This window comes from Herpailurus yagouaroundi, unplaced genomic scaffold, assembly GCF_014898765.1.
Source record: "Herpailurus yagouaroundi ecotype Mexico unplaced genomic scaffold, PumYag 67641, whole genome shotgun sequence".
Lineage (NCBI taxonomy): Eukaryota > Metazoa > Chordata > Mammalia > Carnivora > Felidae > Herpailurus > Herpailurus yagouaroundi.
Window position 1 is genome coordinate 6,609,741 of NW_024420442.1, and position 21,400 is coordinate 6,631,140.

The 21,400-nt window shown below is 45.8% G+C and overlaps 1 long non-coding RNA gene across 1 annotated transcript in view; it reads left to right on the forward strand.

Annotated features, from left to right (window-relative positions):
• LOC121025401 (uncharacterized) overlaps positions 1-21,400 on the forward strand; it is a 63,771-nt gene that overhangs the window by 33,312 nt on the left and 9,059 nt on the right. The window contains exon 2 of the long non-coding RNA XR_005788033.1: positions 15,677-15,735. This is a non-coding gene — a long non-coding RNA (uncharacterized LOC121025401). The remainder of the gene's footprint in view (positions 1-15,676; positions 15,736-21,400) is intronic.

Sequence of the window (21,400 nt, forward strand, 5' to 3'; positions counted from 1 at the left end):
ACGGATTGTCAGTATGGACTCAAAGATTTCTTTTTCAATGATTTATAGTTTGTCACTATACTTAACGTTTTTGGTGCTCAAATATTCCCAGACTTGGCCAATGGGAGCTCCTTCAAGCTGGCTCCTGTATACTTATGACATGCCCTCATTGTTTTTAAAGCACTTCCTTACTTTATGGTATAAAAGATGTTCTAGGTTTATCTCATCCCTACTCTGTCCCAGCCCTGGAATCTGCCACTACTCTGAGGAGCCTGGTTCCTTTGGGGGAGGAAACAGTATTAGAGATAAAGATCTGAGCATTAGGTGTGCTCATTACTATTGGGGTGTCTTTGCCTCTTGGCCCTTCCATCAGACAGAACTAGGAAATATATGCATACATATACATACACATACATATGTATGTAACCGAGCACATTAACATGCATATATACATATATGTACATATTTCAGAAATAGTGAGTTCACACCAATCCTCCCAATTCCAATCCATTCTCACAGGGTTCTCTCTTGCCTTCCCTCATTTCATATTTGTATGTCCCTTCTTTCACAGAGAGAAACTCCCAACTACATCAACCCATTTACTCATTTGCTCAATCCTGTATCTTGAGTCTTGCAGATTTGTTTTGCCTATTACTGCTAGGAAAACCCAGCCTGCTGAAGAGAGTTCAGGATCTGTTTGCAGTTCTGCTTGCCTCATAGCCCCACCTCGCCTCAGACTGCAAGTTCCTAAATGACTTGGATTAATCCTTTCTTCTGCCCCCACCTCCACCTTAAGGGTGATTATTTGAAATACAATGTGGTTCATTTGCTTTCAGTTGAGTTATGTTCCCCCTTCTCATCCTTGTTTATTTACTTTTTGTTTTTTAATATATAGAATATTAATGTGCTTTAGAAGTGAAAACTATACAGTAATGCATCCCCAGGAGTGTCATTCCTTCCCACATCTTCTCTGCACCAACTCTGCTCGCTGACCCAACCTCTTGTCGGTAATCAACCTCGTCGTTTTATGGTTTATTTGTCTTGTGCTTCTTTTAAAAAAGATAAACAGATATATGAATGTTTTTAGAATTTTTCCTTCTTTCTTTTTAAAACGTTTTATTATTTGGGGCACCTGGGTGGCTCAGTCGGTTAAGTGCCTGACTTCGGCTCAGGTCATGATCTCCCGGTTTGTGGATTCGAGCCCCGCGTGGGGCTCTGTGCTGACAGCTCGGAGCCTGGAGCCTGCTTCAGATTCTGTGTCTCCCTCTCTCTCTGCCCCTCCCCCTCTCACTCTGTCTTTCTCTCTCTCTCTGTCTCTATCATTAAAAAAAATTCTTTTAAATATCCATAGGCCCTAAGTTTATTTATTTTGAGAGAGAGAGAGAGAGAGAGAACATGGGAGGGGCAGAGAAAGAGTGAGAGAGAGACTCACAAGCAGGCTTCTCGCTGTCAGTGCAGAGACTCACGTGGGGCTCAAACTCATGAACCGTGACATCATGGCCTGAACTGAAATCAAGAGTCAGATGCTTCACTGACTGAGCCACCCAGGTACCCCTCCTTGTTTCTAGAATGAACGAGAGACTACTATATGTACTGTATTTCACTTTGCTTCTTTCACTTAATATTACATAATAGGGGTATTTTCAAGGGCTCCCAGCGTCAGAACCAGGGTGGGGTAAGTAAGGCGTGCAGGGTGCAAAATTAAAGGAGACACCCATGACTTCGACCTGGAGGAGTTTGGCAGGTGAAGAGGAATATACCTAGCAGAAAAGACAAATGAAATCATTTGGGACAAAGGGAACAGAAAGCACAAACACAGGAAAGCTGGAAAGAGCACGGTAGGAAGTGCAATGTCACTGTTGTACAGGATGTTTGCTAGGGAAGGTCGGGAGACGAGGCTGATAGAGCAGGTCAAGTCGGGTTATAAAATGCCTTAGTGCTAAGAGCCTGGACTGGACTTTACCCTGTAGGCAGCAAGAAACCCTTGAAGATTTTTTTTTCCCCACACCCTTGATGGCTTGGTTCATTCCATCGTCAAATCCCACGAACTCCACTTCTACACTGGCTTTCCTTGAAGGGTTTTAATCAGAGGAGTAACAGGATTACAATTTTCTTTTAGTGACACGAAACCGGCAACGTTATATAAACCACACTGGCAGGATGGGTGATCAGAAAGGTGAACCTGAAGCAGGTGAGGAGGCTAATCAAGTGAGAGGTGATAAGGCACTGAATTGAAAAATCGGTAACAGGAAGACTGAACAAGAAGGGATACATGTTTATGAGACAGAATTAGGAAGACTCGAGTGTAGAAAAAAATTTCAGTGTAAAACCGGACGGGCACTTGCCTGGCTCAGTTGGTAGAGCATGTGGCTCTTGATCTCCAGGTTGTGAGTTCAAGTTCCTCATTGGGTGTAGAGATTACTAAACAAACGAACGAATAAAATGAAACTGGAGGATATAAAATGGAGAATCTTACAGACGCACACTTGGAAGAATGGAACTTAAGAACCGAGAGACCAGTTCTCTGTAAATCAGAGACCTCCTGATTTACAGGAGACTGACGCTTATCTCCTGACCAACGAACACCCTCCAGGAATCTCTCCCCATCCTCAAGCCAGCAAACTTACTGCTTTGCCAGGGGCTGGACTTCCCCCACTCTTTGCACTCTGCCCACGAAGCCAGCCCACCCCAAGCCTTCACCAGACTGGCCTGCATTTTCCAAATTGCAGTTCCTCTGCTGTTCCTGAACAAATTCAATCTCCAGTAATTCCAGCTTGCTTCAGTTTACCTCTTTATTTAGGCTGACTTTACGGATTATAGGTAGAAGATGGAGAAGCAGGAAAAGTCGAAGAGGACTTTCCAGTTTCTAGCTTGAAGGACTGGGTGAGCAGAGGTGCCGTTCCATAGAGTAGGGAAAACGGTAGGAGAACATTTGAGGGAAAAGATCAGCTCAGTGTTAGATACACTGAATCAGAGTTGGCGAAAAGATATCCAACTGGAAGTTTTCTTGAAAAGGTTCTGAAATAATATCTCAGTGAAACTTGGGCAGGCTCCCTCTCCTGATTTCCTTTCGTCCTCACAGTCCAGATAAAACCAGGAACTTTGGGTACAATATTTGTTTCACCAAGTGATGTCTGGGAGTCCTCGGGAGGTGTTCCTAATGTCCTTACGAACATATCCGTCATCTACAGTTAACATATAGCACCCACCATTCTCCTTCTCACATGATACCCGTTGCTCAATAAAACACCTTCAGAGTCCCTCACCCTTGCCACCGCCACCGGTGTCCAAAGTCTAATCTTTAGAAAGTTAAGAATATGACTCTTAAAGTGGCGCCTGTGTGGCTCAGTAGGTTGAGCATCTGACTTCGGCCTGGTCGTGATCTCACAGTTCGTGAGTTTGAGCCCCGCATCAGGCTGTGTGCTGACAGCTTGGAGCCTGGAGCCTGCTTTGGATTCTGTCTCCCTCTCTCTCTGCCCTTCTCCTGCTCACACTCTGTCTCTGTCTCTGTCTCTCTCTCAAAAATAAATAAACATTTTTAAAAAAGAATATGACTCTTACAAAATATAAAATTAGCACCTAGAGGTGCCTGGGTGGCTCAGACGGTTGAGCATCCAACATTTGGTTCCAGGTCAGGATCCCAGGGTGGTGAGATCAAGCCCCACGTCAGGCTCTGCACTGAGTGTGGAGCCTGCTTGGGATTCTCTCTCTCTCTCTCTCTCTCTCTCTCTCTCTCTCTCTCTCTTTCTCCCTCTCCCCCACTCACATGCTCTCTCTTTAAAAAGAATAAAAAATAAAAATAATAAAATAATAAAGTTAGCACCTATACCAATTTTATTTAACTCCGTAATGAAGAAATAACAGTATAGTAAGTTGGTTCAAAGGAGAATTTGAAAATAAGTGCATACTTACAGGCCCGAAAAGAAATAATTCTAGAATAAGATTACTAAATTGGATACAATATTCAATGTCCTGTAGGGAAATACAACTGTTACCTCTGGTGCTGTCTTTTCTCCTGGACAGAATCTCCTGCATCTCTACAAACAAAAATCTGCAAGTGAATAGAGACTTCACAAAGAGTTGGCCTTAATCAATAGTCAATAGAAAGTCAAACAAAATGCATTTTCCGAGAGAATTAAATCATCTTTGGGCAGACCTGTTGCATAAGGCTCCATTCAATAGGACATGGAAAGGACACTCTTTTGCCTTATTTGCAAGTTTTGCATAATTTTTCTTACCACCACATCTGTGCGAAGAGTCTAGCCTCCTCATACCACTGAAATTGCAAATGATCAAGGCATCGGGGGACTGCTCCCTCCCGCACCATCACTCTTCAGCTGGAAACCAGATCCAACAGCTTTTGCAGTTAGCCTCTCTCTACATAGGGCTCCACTACGTGTCTCTGTGGCTGGGCACGGAAATCAACACCCAAGAAATATAAGGTACCGTCTTCTTTATTTTCATATCTCCCCAGGTGCCCATGAAAACCTCCTTTACACAGGTGCCCTGTGCAATTTGACACTGATGCAAATAAATATCTTTGCGTTGCCTCCCCTCCAAGTTATGAGAAATGCACAGACATGGTTGAATTCCAGCCACGGGAACAATTAGCACAAACCAGGAGACCCACAGTAGTCACCTTAGATGATTACTGTCATTCCAGGAGGTCATAGAGGATGTCATATAGCTGGCTTGGGAACAATGTAGACAAAGGAACTACCCGGTACTCACACTGCCCTACTAAGGACTCAAGTGACATCCTGATCTATCACTCACTCTGATTCAGATAACATCGTTCATTCCTATGGAGTCTGTATTCGAGAGCACCTGAGCCACCCTGACCCAAACCAGTGAGTCAGGAGTGAATCGTGATTCTGTATCATCCTCTTTGTTTAGGGTCTGGTAGTCCTAGCAAAGCCTGGCCGTTGTACCTCACTTCTTCACAAAAAGCCCAAGAGCCTTGTATGGAAGAGTGTCTCTTACACCCCTACTTCAGACTTGTAGTCGCGTATTTTTCTAGTACCTACGCCCATGACAACGAGTACTCCCATTTGGTGGGGAGGAGAGCCCCGGGCTTGATGGAAATGGCACCATCCTGGCCCCAGTTCTAGGGCAGCTCTTTGTCTTGCTTGTTTGGGGCAGGGTCCCGGCGAGAAACAGATGGCACACTCAAAGGATTTACCTGAGATGAGTTGAATGAAGATGTTGGCAGGAATAAGTGAAGCAACAAGGGATGGCAGGGTGTTCAGGGACTGGCAACAGAGGGAAATCACTGCTACCCCTTGGCCAGAAGAGGAAGAGAGGGAAGTAATACTAGAGCCTGGTGAGAGGAGAAGGTGGGGAAGAGGTTTGCCCAACAGCAGTCGTGGCCGTTGAGGAATGCTGCCCTTTCCAGAACCACGGCCTGGCAGGAAGGGAACAGAAAGAATAAAGACTCCGATTTCTCTCTCTTCCCACCCCACCCCACCCCCCCCAATCTCATGTCAGTGCCTGCCACTGGCCAAACCCAACCAGAAGCCAGAAGGCATGAAAGCCCATGTGACACAGAGCAGGGAAAGGCTAGCCTCCTGGGGCATAGGGGAGGGCAGAAAAGGTGGAGGATGGATTTGGGAAGGTAAAGAGACCCAAGGAAAATACCCAGCACTTTCCATTTGTAGGCAGTGCTCTTAGCATGCTATCTCACCCTGGCTGTCACATACTTGTAAGGTGGGATAGGGCGTGTTCTCCTTGATCTGCCAGCAATGCTGCTGCAGAAAGCTAAGATGAATCTTCTACAAGATACTGTGAAGCAGTGGGTTAAGTGAGGTATTTACTCAGGGCTGCAAGATCACGGCATAGACAATGGGAGAATCCCAATGGTAAATGATGAAGGAGGGAAGGAAGGAAGCAGGCAGGAAGGAAAGAAAAGGAATTTTATTTTTTAAAGTTTATTTATTTATTTTGAGAGAGAGAGAGACAGCATGAGTGGGGTTGAGAAGTGGAGGGAGAGAGAGAGAATCCCCAGCAGGCTCCATGCTGAGCATGGACACGGGGCTCCATCTCACAACAGTGAGGTTGCGATCCTGACCTGAAATCAGGAGTCAGATGCTTAACAGGCTGAGCCACCCAGGCGCTCCAAGAAAAGGAGTTTTAAGAGAAGGGAAAGAAAGAAGCACAACAGGGAAGGAAGGAAGAAGGGAAGGGAGAAGGACTAAGGGAGGTAGGGAATCAAGAGAGGAAGGCAAGTAGAGAGGAAAGAAGGAAGGAAAAACATGCCAAGTCTCAGTTCCGAAAAGAGAGACAAGGCGATAAAATGGGAAGACTTCCTTTGTGACAGGGATCCCTAAAGAAAAGATAAAAGGCAGTACAGAGGAATAATCAAAAGGGTGGGCTTCGGAATCAGACAGACCTCGGGCCACTCTCCTAGGTCTAGACGTCTAGACGCCGCGTGTCTAGATGGCACATGACAGTTCTTTCGTGGCACGCTGGTGTGGCTCCGTTCCACAATCCTCCTGCTTCCCCAGATCTCCAGACGAGAAGCAAGCACAACTCCCCCTCCTTCAAGCTCCCGGGAGTGAAAATGGGGTTGGCCTGCTACAGAAGACCCAGAGACCCAGTGTGACAATGCTTACAAACGTACGGTTCATTACCGGCGAAGACGACCATACGGGAGGGTCCAGAACAGGCTAAGCATCGCAGGCAAAGGCTGTCTCACAGCAAGCAGCGCGGAGAGGCCAGGTGCAAGCTCCAATTGTTCTCTCTGAGGCCGTGGCAGGATGCACTTTCCTCTCAGATCCGGAACCACAGAATTTCCACCCCGGAGCCCCGGGCGGGCGTGGAGCGTGTGGCATCAAGACCACGTGCAGATCATGAACCTCACTATTGTAAAAAATAAATGCTCCAGTACCCAGAATATGCAACTCAACAACACAACAATTATAGCCCAACAATAAAAAGAAAAAGAATAGAAGAACCCAATTAAAAAATGCCCAAAGCACCTGAATGAGACATTTATCTGAACAGGATATGCGATACGTGGCCGATAGACCATGAAAAGAGGCTCTACGCCGTTATTCATTAGGGAAATGCCAGCGAGATGCCACTTCACATCCACTAGGATGGCTATAATTTATTTTTATATAATTTATGTTTGATGGAAAATAACAAGTATTGGCGAGGACATAAAGAGATGGGAACCTTCAGGGGCGCCTGGGTGGCTCAGTGAGTTGAGCGCCGGACTCTTGATTTCAGCTGGGGTCATGATCTTGCGGTTTGTGAGTTTGAGCCCCACATCGGGCTCGCTGCTGTCAGCACAGAGCCTGCTTGGGATCCTCTGTCTCCCTCTCTCTCTGCCCTTCCTCCACTCACTCGCGCAGGCTCTCTCTCTCTCTCAAAAATGAATAAGCATTAAAAAAAAGAAGGAATGGGAATCTTCAGGTACAGGATGGGAATGTAAAATAGCACAAAATGTGGAAAACAGTTTGGCAATTCCTTAAAATTTTCAGATGGAGAGTTGCCGTGTGACCCAGCAATTACATTCCAAGTACGTACCCAAGAAAACTGAAAACGTTCTGTTCACGCAAAAGCTTGTACCTGAATGTTCAGAGCAGCAATATTAGTCAAAGCCAGAAGGGGAACAACTCAAATGCCCACCAACCAATCCGATGAACGGATAGACACAATGTGATATCTCCATAAATGGAATGTTGTTCAGCCGCAAAAAGGAATGAAATACTGATAGGAGTACAACGTGGATGAGCCTTGAAAGCGTTTTTCAGAAGAGACCAGTCACAAAGGCCACATATTGTTTGACTGCATTTATATGAAATTTCCCAAATAGGAAAATCCAGAGACAGAGTAGATCAGTGGTTACCAGGGGACAGAAGGGGGAGGAAATTGGGAGCCTGGACTTTCTTTTTGGGGTGAAGAAAATATTCTGGAATTACATAGTGGTGATGGTTGCATAACATTGTGGATACACTAAAAACCATTGAATGGCACACTCTATTTTTAAAACCTTTTTTTAATGTTTATTTATATTTGAGAGAGAGAGAGAGAGTGCGTGAGCAGGGGTGGGGCAGAGAGACGAACACAGAATCTGAAGTAGCCTCCAGGCTCTGAGCTGTCAGCACAGAGCCCAACATGGGGCTCAAACTCATGACCTGTGAGATCATGACCTGAGCTGAAGTCGGACGCTCAACCGACTGAGCCACCCGGGCGCCCTGAATGGTACACTTTAAAATGCCAAATTTTATGTGATGTGATTTTATTCTCAATTACAAATCAATAAACAAAACAATGTTGACACTGTAGTACAAACTGCCCTAAAATTTCGGGGACCTGTGGTCATGAAGCCATACCAGTGATCGGTATGTTTTATACTGTGGCAAAACAGCACAGGGTAATTTCAGGCTTATCGCATATCTCATATGCAGCCTGCACATAGGGTTGGGCCCTTACAGAAGGTTAACACACGCATCAACCCTCACGGCATCCCTGCCCAAACCAGGGCTGAGACCCAACTCCTTCAGGATAAGCCCTCCAGAAGCGGGCCAACCCATGCCACCTCCCGGCAGCGCCCCCCGCGCCCCCCCCCCCGGCCAACCCCCCCCCTGCAAACTGGATACAGGCCCACAGTTCCACTGGTATACCCTCATGGGGTTGCACCTCAAACCAATGCACCCTTGATTTCCTATGCTCTAAATAGCAGAAGAGAAGGGAGCCTGATACTCCTTCCACTGCCACCAAGGGTGATTGACTGTCCCAGTTTGCCTGGGGCTCTGTCCCGGCTTGCAAACCGAAAGTGTCGCTTCTCTGGAAATCACCCAGTCCCAGGACAGTTGAGCCGGCTGGTCACTCTGGAAGCCACCCCTCGCCTCTACGATGGGATCACCGTCAGAGTGTGGATGTGTTCCAGCCATTACTACGGAGAGCGCTCTGGCTCTGTGTACGGGAAGGGGCCCGGCTCCCCTCACTTCCCAGAAGCCCTCAGAGCCCTGCACTTGACCTGAAACTGTAGGGCCACTACTTCATGTTCTGTTGCAGCTGGGCGCTTCTCTCTACGAGCCGCTCATGCAACCTCCCTCTCTTCTGCCTGCCAAATTATCTTTACTAACAGCGGGAATTCAAGGGCTCTTCACACCTCTCATGATGGCTAAGTCTGTGCAGACGCCTCTCAGCTGATTCAACACGCATTTACTGAGCCCTTAATGGGGGTTATTAGAGGTGGCCCTTGCTGCCACTTGCTGGGAGCGGGCCTGATTGGACGGCCCCTCCCACCTTCTGCAGCAGCTCCCCCCCACACCCCAGCAACATGCAGGATCCTGCACACGGGTCCTAGCCGCCCCCTTGCTTCCAAACACACAGCCCTCCAGCTCCAGAGGCACACACTTTTATCAAGCGCTGGTTTGGAACCAGGTTCTGCACCCTGAACAGGGGATTCAGAGGTGAGTGACGGGAGGTTCCTGCCTGTGAGGATCTAAGCTCTAAAAGGGGAGAGATGTACCCCCCCAGAATGCAAGGTCACATTGTGCTAGAGAGGCAAGTCCAGGTACCATGGGTGGGATCAGCCAGAGCTTCCTGGGGAGGGGTCACTGAAGAGGAGACTCACAGTTCACCTGGAAGTTGTGCAAAGGGGACACTGGGGGAGTACAGCATTCACCAGGGACATGGGACGGCATGAGGGGCATGTGGAAAGATAGGGGGATGCGAAAATAGAATCCAAAGACATGAGGGAGGGGAGAGTTTCATGCAGAAAGTTGGAACCCAGTGTCTGATCCCCCAACCAGGTCCAGGAGGTGAGGCTGGACAAGCAAACTTTGGATGTAGTAACTGGTGACTTCAGGAGAGGATTGCACAGCCGAGGCATGATGGCAGAGGCCAGCTTATGGGGGTGGAAGAATGAATGGGAAGTGGGGAGGTGGAGGCAGGGCTACGGAATGCTCTTCTAAAAGCTTGGCTCTGACGTGAATAGAAAGAGAAGGAGACAGAGCTGGCTTTGGTGTTTTCGATGGAAGAGAGAGACTCAGTAGGTTACAAGGGGGGCTGTGGGGAAGGACCCAGTAGAAGAGGAGTGAAGAAGAACGAAGAGATACAAGAGAGGGTTCTGGATGGAGGCTGGGTCCAGACATGCTGCCAGGGGGTAAGACTGAGGTCCCAGGTTGAACCAAGTCTCTCTTCCACTCTCGTGAGCAGCTAAGAACACCGAGTTCCTTTTCCGAGGGGATGGCAAGCGGACAGATCCTCCGCGAGGACTGTCCTGTGCCTTGCTGGCTACGGGAACAGGGAAGATACTGTCCTGCAGGCAGTTGTTTCAGCTGGTGCTGGAGCCAGCATCACACTCTGTTCTGCTGAGCAAGTGGTGGGATGGGGTATGGCTTGGGGCTGTGTCCGTGTCACGGTGTGCTGAGCACCGGGCAGGGATCTGTGTCCAGGTCTGATTGGGGAGGCCCTTCTCCTAGTATCCTGAGCAATGGCTCAGGTCTGACTCATGTTCTGATGGTTCCAGGTGTGTCAAATGGGGGTGTGTGGACTTAGTCCTATGCCCTCTGAGGTTGCATCATCTGTACCAAGCGGTCGCCTATCCAAGCCCCGACCTGGACAGACTATGTTCCATACAGAGATCAGTGGTCTGATGACCCCAACTGTCCAGTGACTTGCTGAGCAGCAATGTGTTCACGAGCTCTGTGTTTGGCTGAGGCTGTCTGTTCGTTCATCACGTGGTGGTATAGGCCCCAGTTCGGTCTGGACTATCTCTTCATGTGTGAAGCACTGATACACGGAGAAAGAAATAACCTTTCCCGTGGCGCCTGGGTGGCTCAGTCGGTTGAGCATCCGACTTCAGCTCAGGTCATGATCTCACGGTTCGTGAGTTCGAGCCCCGCGTCGGGCTCTGTGCTGACAGCTCGGAGCCTGGAGCCTACTTCGGATTCTGTGTCCCAACCCGCCCCCCCTCCCCCTCCGCTCCACCCCTGCTTGTGCTCTGTCTCTCTCTGTCTTTCAAAAATGAATAAACATTAAAAAAAATAAAAAATAAAAAGAAATGACCTTTCCCTGGGCAAATGCTGCCTCTTAGGGTGCACAGTGGTGCAGTGGATGCTGACCTTTGTCTGGGAAGGATTAGGCACCAATGGTGCCAAGAGGAGATGAAGGTGTGTGCCCTAGACCTGGTGGTAGCTGAGGAGTGGGGTTCTCCATATGGGCTGAGCGATGATCTAGGCTTAAGCGTTTGTCTTTGTGGAGGCCTTGTCCCGGTGTGCCCAGGTCTGGCGTGACCACAAAGTGTGGTCTGGGAAGAGAACGTCTTCTGGTCTTCTGGTGTGTGGAGGGGTGGCACGGGTGAGGGTTGTGTTCTAGGTTGACGCTGTCTCATAGCGGGCCACGTGGTTTGGTAAGACAATACAGGCTCCTCTGAGATGGGCTCTATGGTGGTGTGGTGGGGTATGGCCGTGTAACGGCGTGGTTCTTCACAGGGGCTCATTCCTTCTTTGATGAATAGATGTCTAGGTCCGCCTGTATGAATGCTCCCACTTTTCTAAGTGGTGGTATGGGAGTTTGATGGTCTAGTTTCAATTGCGCTTTTGATATTTATGATGATAGGTATAGGATCTTATCCAAGTGAGGGCTGTTGCCTGATGAGCTAAGCGCGAACATAGTTATCGATCTTGGTCAACAAGGACTTTCTGGTATGGTGTTCAACGGTGGTATATATTATCCCTTTTCTGTACAAGGCTTTTTCTCTTGGTTTGCTAAGAACAGATCTGCGATATGGACCCTTGTCCTGTTAGGGAAAGTCTCTTAGGGTGATGAGTGATGGAATAACTCTGGATTATTGTTCTGGGTGTGGAGCTCCTGATGGCTTAATGAATAACGGGATAAGTGTGTTCTCTGGTCTTGGCTTTGTACATTCTGTAGAATACAGAGATCTCGAGGAAGTACAGGTAAGTCTTGGTCTTTGTGCTAACCTTCCTGTGATGTGCTAAAGCAAGTATGTGTATAGACTTGCTAGTGAGCTATGGTTCTTGTTCTTCTCTGGGTTCAAATCTGTCCACTGGTGTGCTACACACTGATATGAGTATGGGTTCTGGTCTGGTACAGGACTATTTCATGGAAAATTTAATTTTTTTCAATTTTTTTTTAAATTCTAGTGAGTTAACATACAGTGCAATATTGGTTTCAGAAGTAGAATTCAGTGATTCCTCCCTTACATACAACACCCAGTGCTCATCATAAAAAGTGCCCTCCTGAAACCCATCACCCATCTAGCTCATCCCCCACACACCTTGTTCCATCAGCCCTCAGTTTGTTCTCTATCTTTAAGAGTCTCTTGTGGTCTTTTTCCCTCTTTTCTCTCCCCCCCATAGGTTCATCTGTTTTGTTTCTAAAATTCCACATGTGAGTGAAATCATATGGTATTTGTCTTTCTCTGACTGACTTATTTTGCTTAGCTCCATCCATGTCATTGCAAATGGCAAGATTTCATTCTTTTTGATGGCTGAGTAATATTCCATTGCCATATATAGGTGTGTGTGTGTGTGTGTGTGTGTGTGTGTGTGTGTGTGTGTGTATATATATATATATATATATATACCACATCTTCTTTATCTGTTCATCAGTCGATGGACATTTGGGTTCTTTCCATAGCTTGGTTATTGTTGATAATGCTGCTCTAAATATCAGAATGCATGTATCCCTTCAAATCTGTATTTTTGTATCCTTTGGGTAAATACCTAGTAGTACAATTGCTAGATTATTGGGTAGTTCTATTTTAAACATTATGAGGAACCTCAATACTGTTTTCAAAAGTGGCTGCACCAGTTTGCATTCCCACCAAGAGCACAAGAGTAACATCCCTCCTTCTCTGCATCCTCACTGACACCTGTTGTTAATTTTAGCCATTCTGACAGGTGTGAGGTGATATCTCATTGTGATTTTGATTTGTATTTCCCTGATGATGAGTGATGTTGAACATCTTTTCATGTGTCTGTCAGCCATCTGGATGTCTTCTTTGGAAAAATGTCTATTCATGTCTTCTGCCCATTTCTTAACTGGATTCTTTGTTTTTTAGGTGTTGTGTTTGGTAAGTTCTTTGTAGACTTCGGATACTACCCTTTATCAGATATATCATTTGCAATTATCTTCTCCCATTCTGTAGGCTACCTTTTAATTTTGTTGATTGGTCTATGGCCATACCACCCTGAATGCGCCTGATCTCGTCTAATTTTGTTGATTGTTTTCTTCCCAGTGCAGAAGCATTTTATCTCAATGAGGTCCCAATAGTTCATTTTTGCTTTTGTTTCCCTTGACGCCGGCGATGTGTCCAGAAAGAAGTTGCTCCAGCTGAGGCCCAAAAAGTTGCTGTCTGTGTTCTCCTCTAGGATTTTGGTGGTTTCTTGTCTCACATTTAGGTTTCTCATCCATTTTGAATTTATTTTTGCATATGGTGTAAGAAAGTGGTCCAGACTCATTCTGCACGTTCTGCGTGTTCCTGTCCAATTTTCCCAACACGATTTGTTGAAGAGACTGTCTTTTTTTCCATTGGAAATTCTTTCCTGCTTTGCCAAAGATCAGTTGACCATACAGTTGTGGGTCCATGTCTGGGTTTTCTCTTCTTATTCCACTGATCTCTATGTGTGTTTTTGTTCTTGTGCCATACTGTCTTGATGACTCCACCTTTGTAATATAGCTTAACACCTTGAATCGTGATATCTCTGGCTTTGCTTTTCGTTTTTAGGATTGCTTTGGCTATTCGGGGTCTTTTGTGGTTTCATACACATTTTAGGATTGTTTGTTCTAGCTCTGTGGAAAACGCTGATGATATTTTGGTAGGGATTGCCTTAAATGTGTAGACTGCTGGGGCGCCTGAGTGGTTCAGTCGGTTAAGCGTCTTGACTTCAACTCAGGTCATGACCTCACTGTGCGTGAGTTCAAGCCCCGCATCAGGCTCTGCACTCTCATTCCAGAGCCTGCTTTGGAGCTTCTGTCTTCCTCTCTCTCTGCCTCTCCCTCGCTCTCTCTCAAAAATAAATAAATAAACATTTAAATGTGCGGACTGGTTTGGGTACAGACATTTTAACAATGTTCGTTCTTGCAATCTCATGGAAAACTTTGAAGATGTGTGAGTAGCATCCCAGTTCTCAGATAAGAGCTATCTCCTGACTTGCTGAGGACTGTGTGGGAATGAGCAATGAGCACTGATCTGAGCAGGACTCTGTCAAGCTATGTTGGAGACTGGAATGGCTGTAGGCTCTCGGGAGATATGGCTGTCCCCACGTGTTTAGAGGTGAGATGTGTACATAGAGTGGCCAGTGTATGAGCTTTCACTTCGGCTTGATGAGTAGTGCTAGGGACACTACGTGGGCTGTCTGGCAATGTATTGACTAGTGGTGAGACATAGGGCGAGGCTGGTTCTAAAGAGTTTAAATGGTATTATATATGTGAACCTTGGTTTGAGTTTAGGTGAAGGTGGACCTTGCTTTTTAGCATTGGTGTAGCTATGGACCCAGCTCCAGGAAGGGGCCAAATTCTAATATGCTGAATGGTGGTGGGATATGGGTCCCTGTCTGGGTGGGTGCTACACATCCCATCAGCAGTATGACTGAGCTGCCCATTTCCATACCCTGAATTTCTGTTGGAACAGCCTAACTCACTCCTCCATACAGAAGGCTCATTTTTTTTTTTTTTTAGTTTTTTTAATGTTTCTTTCTTTTGTTTTTGAGACAGAGAGAGAGAAGGTCAGAGACAGAGACAGACCATGAGAAGGGGAGGGGCAGAGAGAGGGGGAGACACAGATTCTGAAGCAGGCTCCAGGTTCCAAGTGTCAGCACAGAGCCTGACGCGGGGCTCGAACTCACGAGCTGTGAGATCATGACCTGAGCCGAAGTCGGACGCTTCAACCGACTGAGCCACCCAGGCGCCCCAGAAGGCTCATTCCGAAGCAACACTGGTTTCTATACACAATACTTTACTCTGACCACATAGGTCACATTAATAGCTTCAATCTGCAGGCCAGGGAGCCCCCCAGACATCCATTCTACCCAGATACTGAGAAATCTGGATAACGAACAAGTAGTGAAGACCTTTGCTTTCACCATCATCATTAATTCTGCCTTTCTTCTTTAGTTTCTCTACCAGTCACCCCTCTGCCATCCCCAGTGGTAGTCTCAGAAACTCGGAGTACACTTTCTGTCCTGGTAATACCAGCTCTTGAGAGAGTACATTTCCCCTTTGTGCTAGGTTGAATAGTGTCTCCCAAATTCACGCCCCTTCACAACCTGTGCATGTGGCCTTATTTGGAAATAGGGTCTTTGCAGATGTCATCAAGTTTAGATAAAGCCATACTGGGTTAGGGCCAGCACTAAATCCAATATGACTGGTGTCTTTATAAGAAAAGGAAATTTGGGACACAGACACACAGAGATGCACAGAAAGGAGAATGCCATGTGAAGACAGATAGAAATTGGACTGATGTGTCTACAAGGCAAGGAACGCCAAGGATTGTCGGCAACCAATGAAAGCTAAGGAGAGGCAAGGAAGGAATCTTCCTTAGAGCCTTTGAAGGGAGCAAGGTCCTGCTGACGCCTCGATTTCAGACTTCCAGCCTCCAGAACTGTGACAACGTAAATGTCTGTTGTTTTAAGTGACCCAGGTTGGGGTAATTTGTTACAGCAGTCGCAGGAAACTAATACACCTTGTTCCTATTCCCTTCCTTTTTGTATAGATGCTGCTTACATGCTGAGGATTTCTTTTTATTTCCCTAGAATGCTCCTCTTTGGACAAGTGAGTATAATTTAGCCGATTGGATTTCATCAAACATCCATATTTGTCAAGCAACTGCGACTGTTAAAATACTACCAGTGGATGTTAGCAGTACCTATTGAAAATAGGACGAAGATATTTTTTTACAGTATAACAGGTGAATTTTAAAATTTCCTCCTGATTTAAAGCATAGCAACAGGGGCGCCTGGCTGGCTCAGTTGGTAGAGCATACAACTCATGATCTCAGGGTCGTGAGGTCAAGCCCCACGTTGGGTGTAGAGATTACTTGAAAATAAAATCTTTAAAAAATAAAATAAAGCCCAGCAACATCTTTTATTCCGAGAGACAAAGAACTTAAAACGTTACTGGGGAAATGCTTTGCATCAATCCTGCTTACTCAGTTTTTTCATTTTAGTAATTTTGTTAGTCCAGTGTTAATCCGTTTTTATAAATAAGTTCACTTCATATTTTAGAGATTTATTATGTTATTATTTAGAATTCAGTCTCTGTCCCTTACATATTGGGGTCCTAGGTACTATATTTGGCGGAGGGAAACCATAGCATTATTATTCCATTGTTTCCCCTTCTTTTTTAGTTATTCGCTATCCTGCACAACACTCTCCCTCTTTTTGCTTCATCCCATTACCAAACACTCCAGCAATGTGCCTTTTACTAAGTGTCCCCATTCATTTCTCCTCTTGCTAGTCCTTCTCCCATCCCAACGTCTCTATTCCCTCTTTCTACCTACTAAGGAAACCCTCTCAATCATACCGGCTAGTGGTTGCAGAGATAAAAATACAAAGTCGGGCTCTCTAGCCTCCGTAATGGGTCATAATAAATGGCCCTTAAAGTTCATCTCAGGAAAGGTATAATCTTTGGGTCTACGCCAACGCCCTGGCTAGCAAATGGCTTCCCAGGATCTATGCTTCACTTAAAAACCTACTGCTTCAGGTTATACCATGTGATGGAACCTCAGTTTATTCTTTGACCTTTAGTTGCTTGCTGGTCTGTCTCTGCTTAGATCCCAGCTCCTGTCTGTTCACTCCTCCATTGCCAAATGCTGCCTAGCTACACACCACCTACCCAGTTCCATACCATTTCCCCACTTATTGAACTTTGCCCAACCCTTGTCAGTTTCCTTGACTAGTTCTTTTTCCTTTCTTTTTTAAATGTTTATTTCTTTTTGAGAGAGAGCGGGAGAGAGGCAGAGACAGAGGGGGACAAGGGATCTGAAGCAGGCTCCGTGTTGACAGCAGAGATCCTGATGGGGGGCTCGAACTCACGAACCGTGGGATCATGACCTGAGCTGAAGTCGGATGCTTAACCAACTGAGCCACCCAGGTGCCCCTCCTTGACTATTTCTATGCCCAGCCAGGACTTTGACTTCTCCAAAGAGAGCTCTTTAAAACTCCAATGTAGCGGCATGTGTCTGGCTCAGTTGGAAGAGCATGGGACTCTTGATCTTGGGGTTGTGAGTTCGAGCCCCACGTTGGGTGTAGAGGTTACTAAAAAAAAAAAAAAAAAATACACTTTAAAAAAATAATAAAACTCCAATTCATCAAACTACACATTGTGCTAAATGCTTCACATCTGCTATCTTGCTTCATGCTTACAACCATATGAGATAAGAATTACCCCCCTCACCTTCAGCCCATGACCATGCATTCCATTGTACAGGAAACAGTGAGAACATCAACATGCATTTCCTCAATTTCCCTCTCCGCCACCTCAAAATCTCTCTGGATCCTCAAGTGCTTTACTTCTTTTACTCCCATCATGAAAACAGTCAAATAGGCAGAGACAGAAATAGAGGGGCATCTGAGAGATAAACATGTTAATCCATGTTCTCAAGGAGCACAGACCTTAATCAATTCCGTGAAGATCAACAAGAACTTTGAAAAGGAAGTATGAAGAGCCTGCCAAGAAGTTTCAGAAAGCTGTCTTCCAAAAGATGTTGACAGCAGAAGACCAGGAGCTCAATAAAGTTTGTGGGGCTAAGAGCATAGCATTTCTTGTGGGGCAGCATACTGACCTCTAAAAACACTCTTCTTTCTCACATGGGGTCTGCCAATGTGTAGTCTTGGACTCTTCAGCCTTTTCAAGGCGCCACTCACCTTCTGCTCCCTGTCTTTTCTACCTGCCAAGGTTATTCACTCATATGGCTTTGATTTTATCTCTGCAACCCCCATTTCTACTTGAATCCTCCCTGATGAGTTTTAAAATAATGACTCCAAATGTCCCAGTCTCCCACCATAACCGAGGGCCTCAGCCTGCCTTAGCTTTGAGGAAAGCTAATACCACCCTTCTTTACATTCTATCATTTTGGCCACTATCCGAGATGAAGCCTCCTCTGACCATCTATCCTCTCTCTTCCTTTTGTCTCCACACCGCTCTGTGCTTTCTCACCCACCCAAATTCCCACTGCACCTCTCCCTCCCAAACCTTTCTATTTGGCCCTAGACAATTCTCAAAGATAGGCAAACTCTTCTACGGAAACTCTCCCATTTTGTGACCTTAAATGAAACATGGTTCCCTCCTCAACGCACCACTTCCCCTGCATTTCCATATATCACAGGACCTAGAGAGAGGGTTGGCATTTTCCTACTATTTCATCACTACTTCCAGGCCATAACTCTTCCGACATTGCTTCCTTGAGGTTCATCCCATCTATTCGTTTTCTCTTCTTCATTGTGGTCATCTAACAACCTACTGGTTAGTCAGTCTCTCTCCCTCTCTTTCTCTCTGTCATTCGCCGAATGTTGCCACTCGATTCTCTAACAAATCGGCCATCGTCCCAGACATCTTCAGTGTTCCTATCAACAAGAATCCATCTTGGGCACCTAATGTCTGGGTAGAGGAGTCTAAGAAAGCAGCATTTGAACAGCCTCAGCTGAATGAAACTTGTAGTTTTCTGGTGGTTTCTCAATATGAAATGGCTGCATTTGAACAGAAACTCAGCCTTGTGAGGTCCACGATAGAATGTACGATGATTGCAGGTGAGTAGAGTTTCAATAGATTTGAAATATTCCCAGCAGCAGACTTGGTCTCCAAGTATCTGAGATGGGGAGACTTCTAGGAAAGAGCATTTAAGCCAGAGTTGCAACAGACTGAGTCTAGGCTTATCTGGCTTGGTGGCACTGTATTCACATCAATTCTATTACAAAGATACTGTCCTCTTAAAGTTTCATGATGTTGATAAGTAAAAAATATTATTTCAACAAATATTTCCTGAGAACCTACCATGTGGTAGGTACTGTCGCAGGAGCCGAGTAAAGAAAAAAATAATAATAATCCCTTACCCCATTGCTTAAATCAGTTCATAAAGATTTAACACAAATAATTCATATGTCAAGTTAAAATAATGATACTTCAGAGGGTTGTTGTGTGTTTTAAATGAGATGATTCATATCATGCTAATAGCTCAATAAATGGTGAGTAAATGGTAAAGGGGTGGGGCTACTAAGAACTCCTCTGCATCTCCCAAGTGTAACCACCAGGTGTCAGCCTCCCCTAGCTAAACCCTACTAGGCCAAGGGTGACCAGGTTGTCTAACCTCTCCAAACACCAGAGGAAGAAGCAAAGGACCTTGGTGAGACTATTCGCCCCTCCCTGAGTCCTGATCAGAGCTACTTAGGTGCAGACAACTCTTACTACCAGTATTAGGTGAGAACATGTGTGCCTACAGAGTGAACCCACGCTCTAGCATCCTGCCCGCTCCTTAGGCACCACAATTTGGAAATGACCAAGATCCAGTCAGGGAGAAGCAGATAAGGGACATTCAGGAGCAAAGCAAAGCAGATTCAGGAAAAGGGCAGGGAGAGAAGGAAGTAGGAGGTAGAAAGAAGACACTGAGAGAGAGAGAAAGGTAAAACTTTCTTAGTCACCTCTCCACCAGGGCCTCACCCAAAGCTTTGCAAAAGCCCTCCCATTTAAGCCACCAGCAACCTGAAACCCCCACCTCCCAGGCTCCTGCCACACGTCAAATCCCTTTTTAATCCTTGTAATCCCACTGATTCTCTAGCTGGCTTTCTCCTGGATATATTTCAGAGAGGGGTTTTAGAGTCCCTGGCAAAGAACTCCCCATTCTTTTTTAGCCCATGTAATTTCTACTTTGTATCTGAGCTGCCATATTTTCCAGACTCCTCATTAGAAGCTATATTTCCATTTTTTGAAAGATGCCTTTTTCCCCCCTTACAATAGCCCCTTTGACTGTGCCAACTAACCAAGCAGCATATTTTATTTCCCAAGCGCCTAGTATTTTTGATCATTGGCATACATTTTTTTTTTTCAGGTTTCCAATACGGTCTGTTTAAAATAGTCCACTGGCTTCCTGTGGGTTATTGACTTTTTGAATGTTAGTCTTAATTTTTCCTAATGTCTTGTAACATGCGGCACACCCAAACAGGAACGGGCCTTGTTCAGACACCATCCTGAAGTAGAACTATTGACTTGGTGTGCTGTCTCCGGACAGAAATCTAGCTGCAACTGTTATTTAGGCCCAACCACCAGTTAAGAGCTCTTTCCTTAACATAGAAAGAGAGCTTCACTCAGGAATTTCTAAAGAAAACCCAAAGAATTAATTGAGAAAATGGAGCCTACACTCTAGAAAGGACAAAATAATAAAAATAAAAAGTAGAGCATACTGCAATTAACATAGAAGCCAAACTCGTGAACTACCACTAATCCCTTCTCTCCCTTAGCAGAGCCTGGCGGAGGGAAGTGAATCGATTTCTAGGACAACATAAGGGTTCTAGGAACTAATCTAATATAGCCAGTTACCTAAAAGATCTGAACTTAGACTTCCTCCAAATCATGATCGATCCAGGTCAATGCCACATCACGCGAGAGAGGCCTGAGTCTTTGCATTCACCCAAGGCCACGGCTGCTACTGTTTCTATCCATTGTCAACAGAGAAATAGCCTTATCATGGAAATGGCTCTTCCATGGTGACATTACACATTTCCACACAGGCAAAGGCTTGAACTATCTCTGAGTTTTGGCAGAATGCCTTGTGATCCTCCTGAAACACAAGAGCACTGGAGTTCCGTAAGGAACTACTATGAGGTCATCTCCCACTCATCTCCCTATCTTCCCTGGGAGGCTGTCATGAGACCGTTTCTCATCACCTCCCCGGTTCTGACAGCATAGGAAGCTTTCTGTCCTGTGTCTTCAGAATAGAGCTGCAGACTATAAAACCCCTCAGTGGCAGCCCAGAATGGGCTCCTTAGCAATGTTGAAACACTGTTGTTTCGGGGTTGTCCTTTTTAGTGTGTGGAACAAGGATCTTGGGGAGCAGGCACCTTAGGCTTTTTCTTCTTTTTGCTCTCTGCTTAAGTAATAAAATGTCTAAGTCTAGAAGTCGCTCACTGTTTCTTTCCCAGCCAAATCACTAGGCCTTGGCCTTGACTTGTCTCACGTGTAAGCATGACAAGCCTTGAGCCACTCCACACAACCAAGCTGTGATTGCATCCGAAGCATGATGGGTTGAGGCTACAGCTGATTCCATTGACAAGGTCTCCATCCTTCTACCTAGTGGAAGCTGTTGCCGTTTCTGACACTAAGTGAGGGGCCTAGAAACCGATTGGTTCCCCTTCTTTTTAAATGTTGCAAATGCAAACGTAAGGACATCCCACAAAGCAATTTACCTAGTCTCTTCAAAAAAGTCCATGTCCGGGGGGCGCCTGGG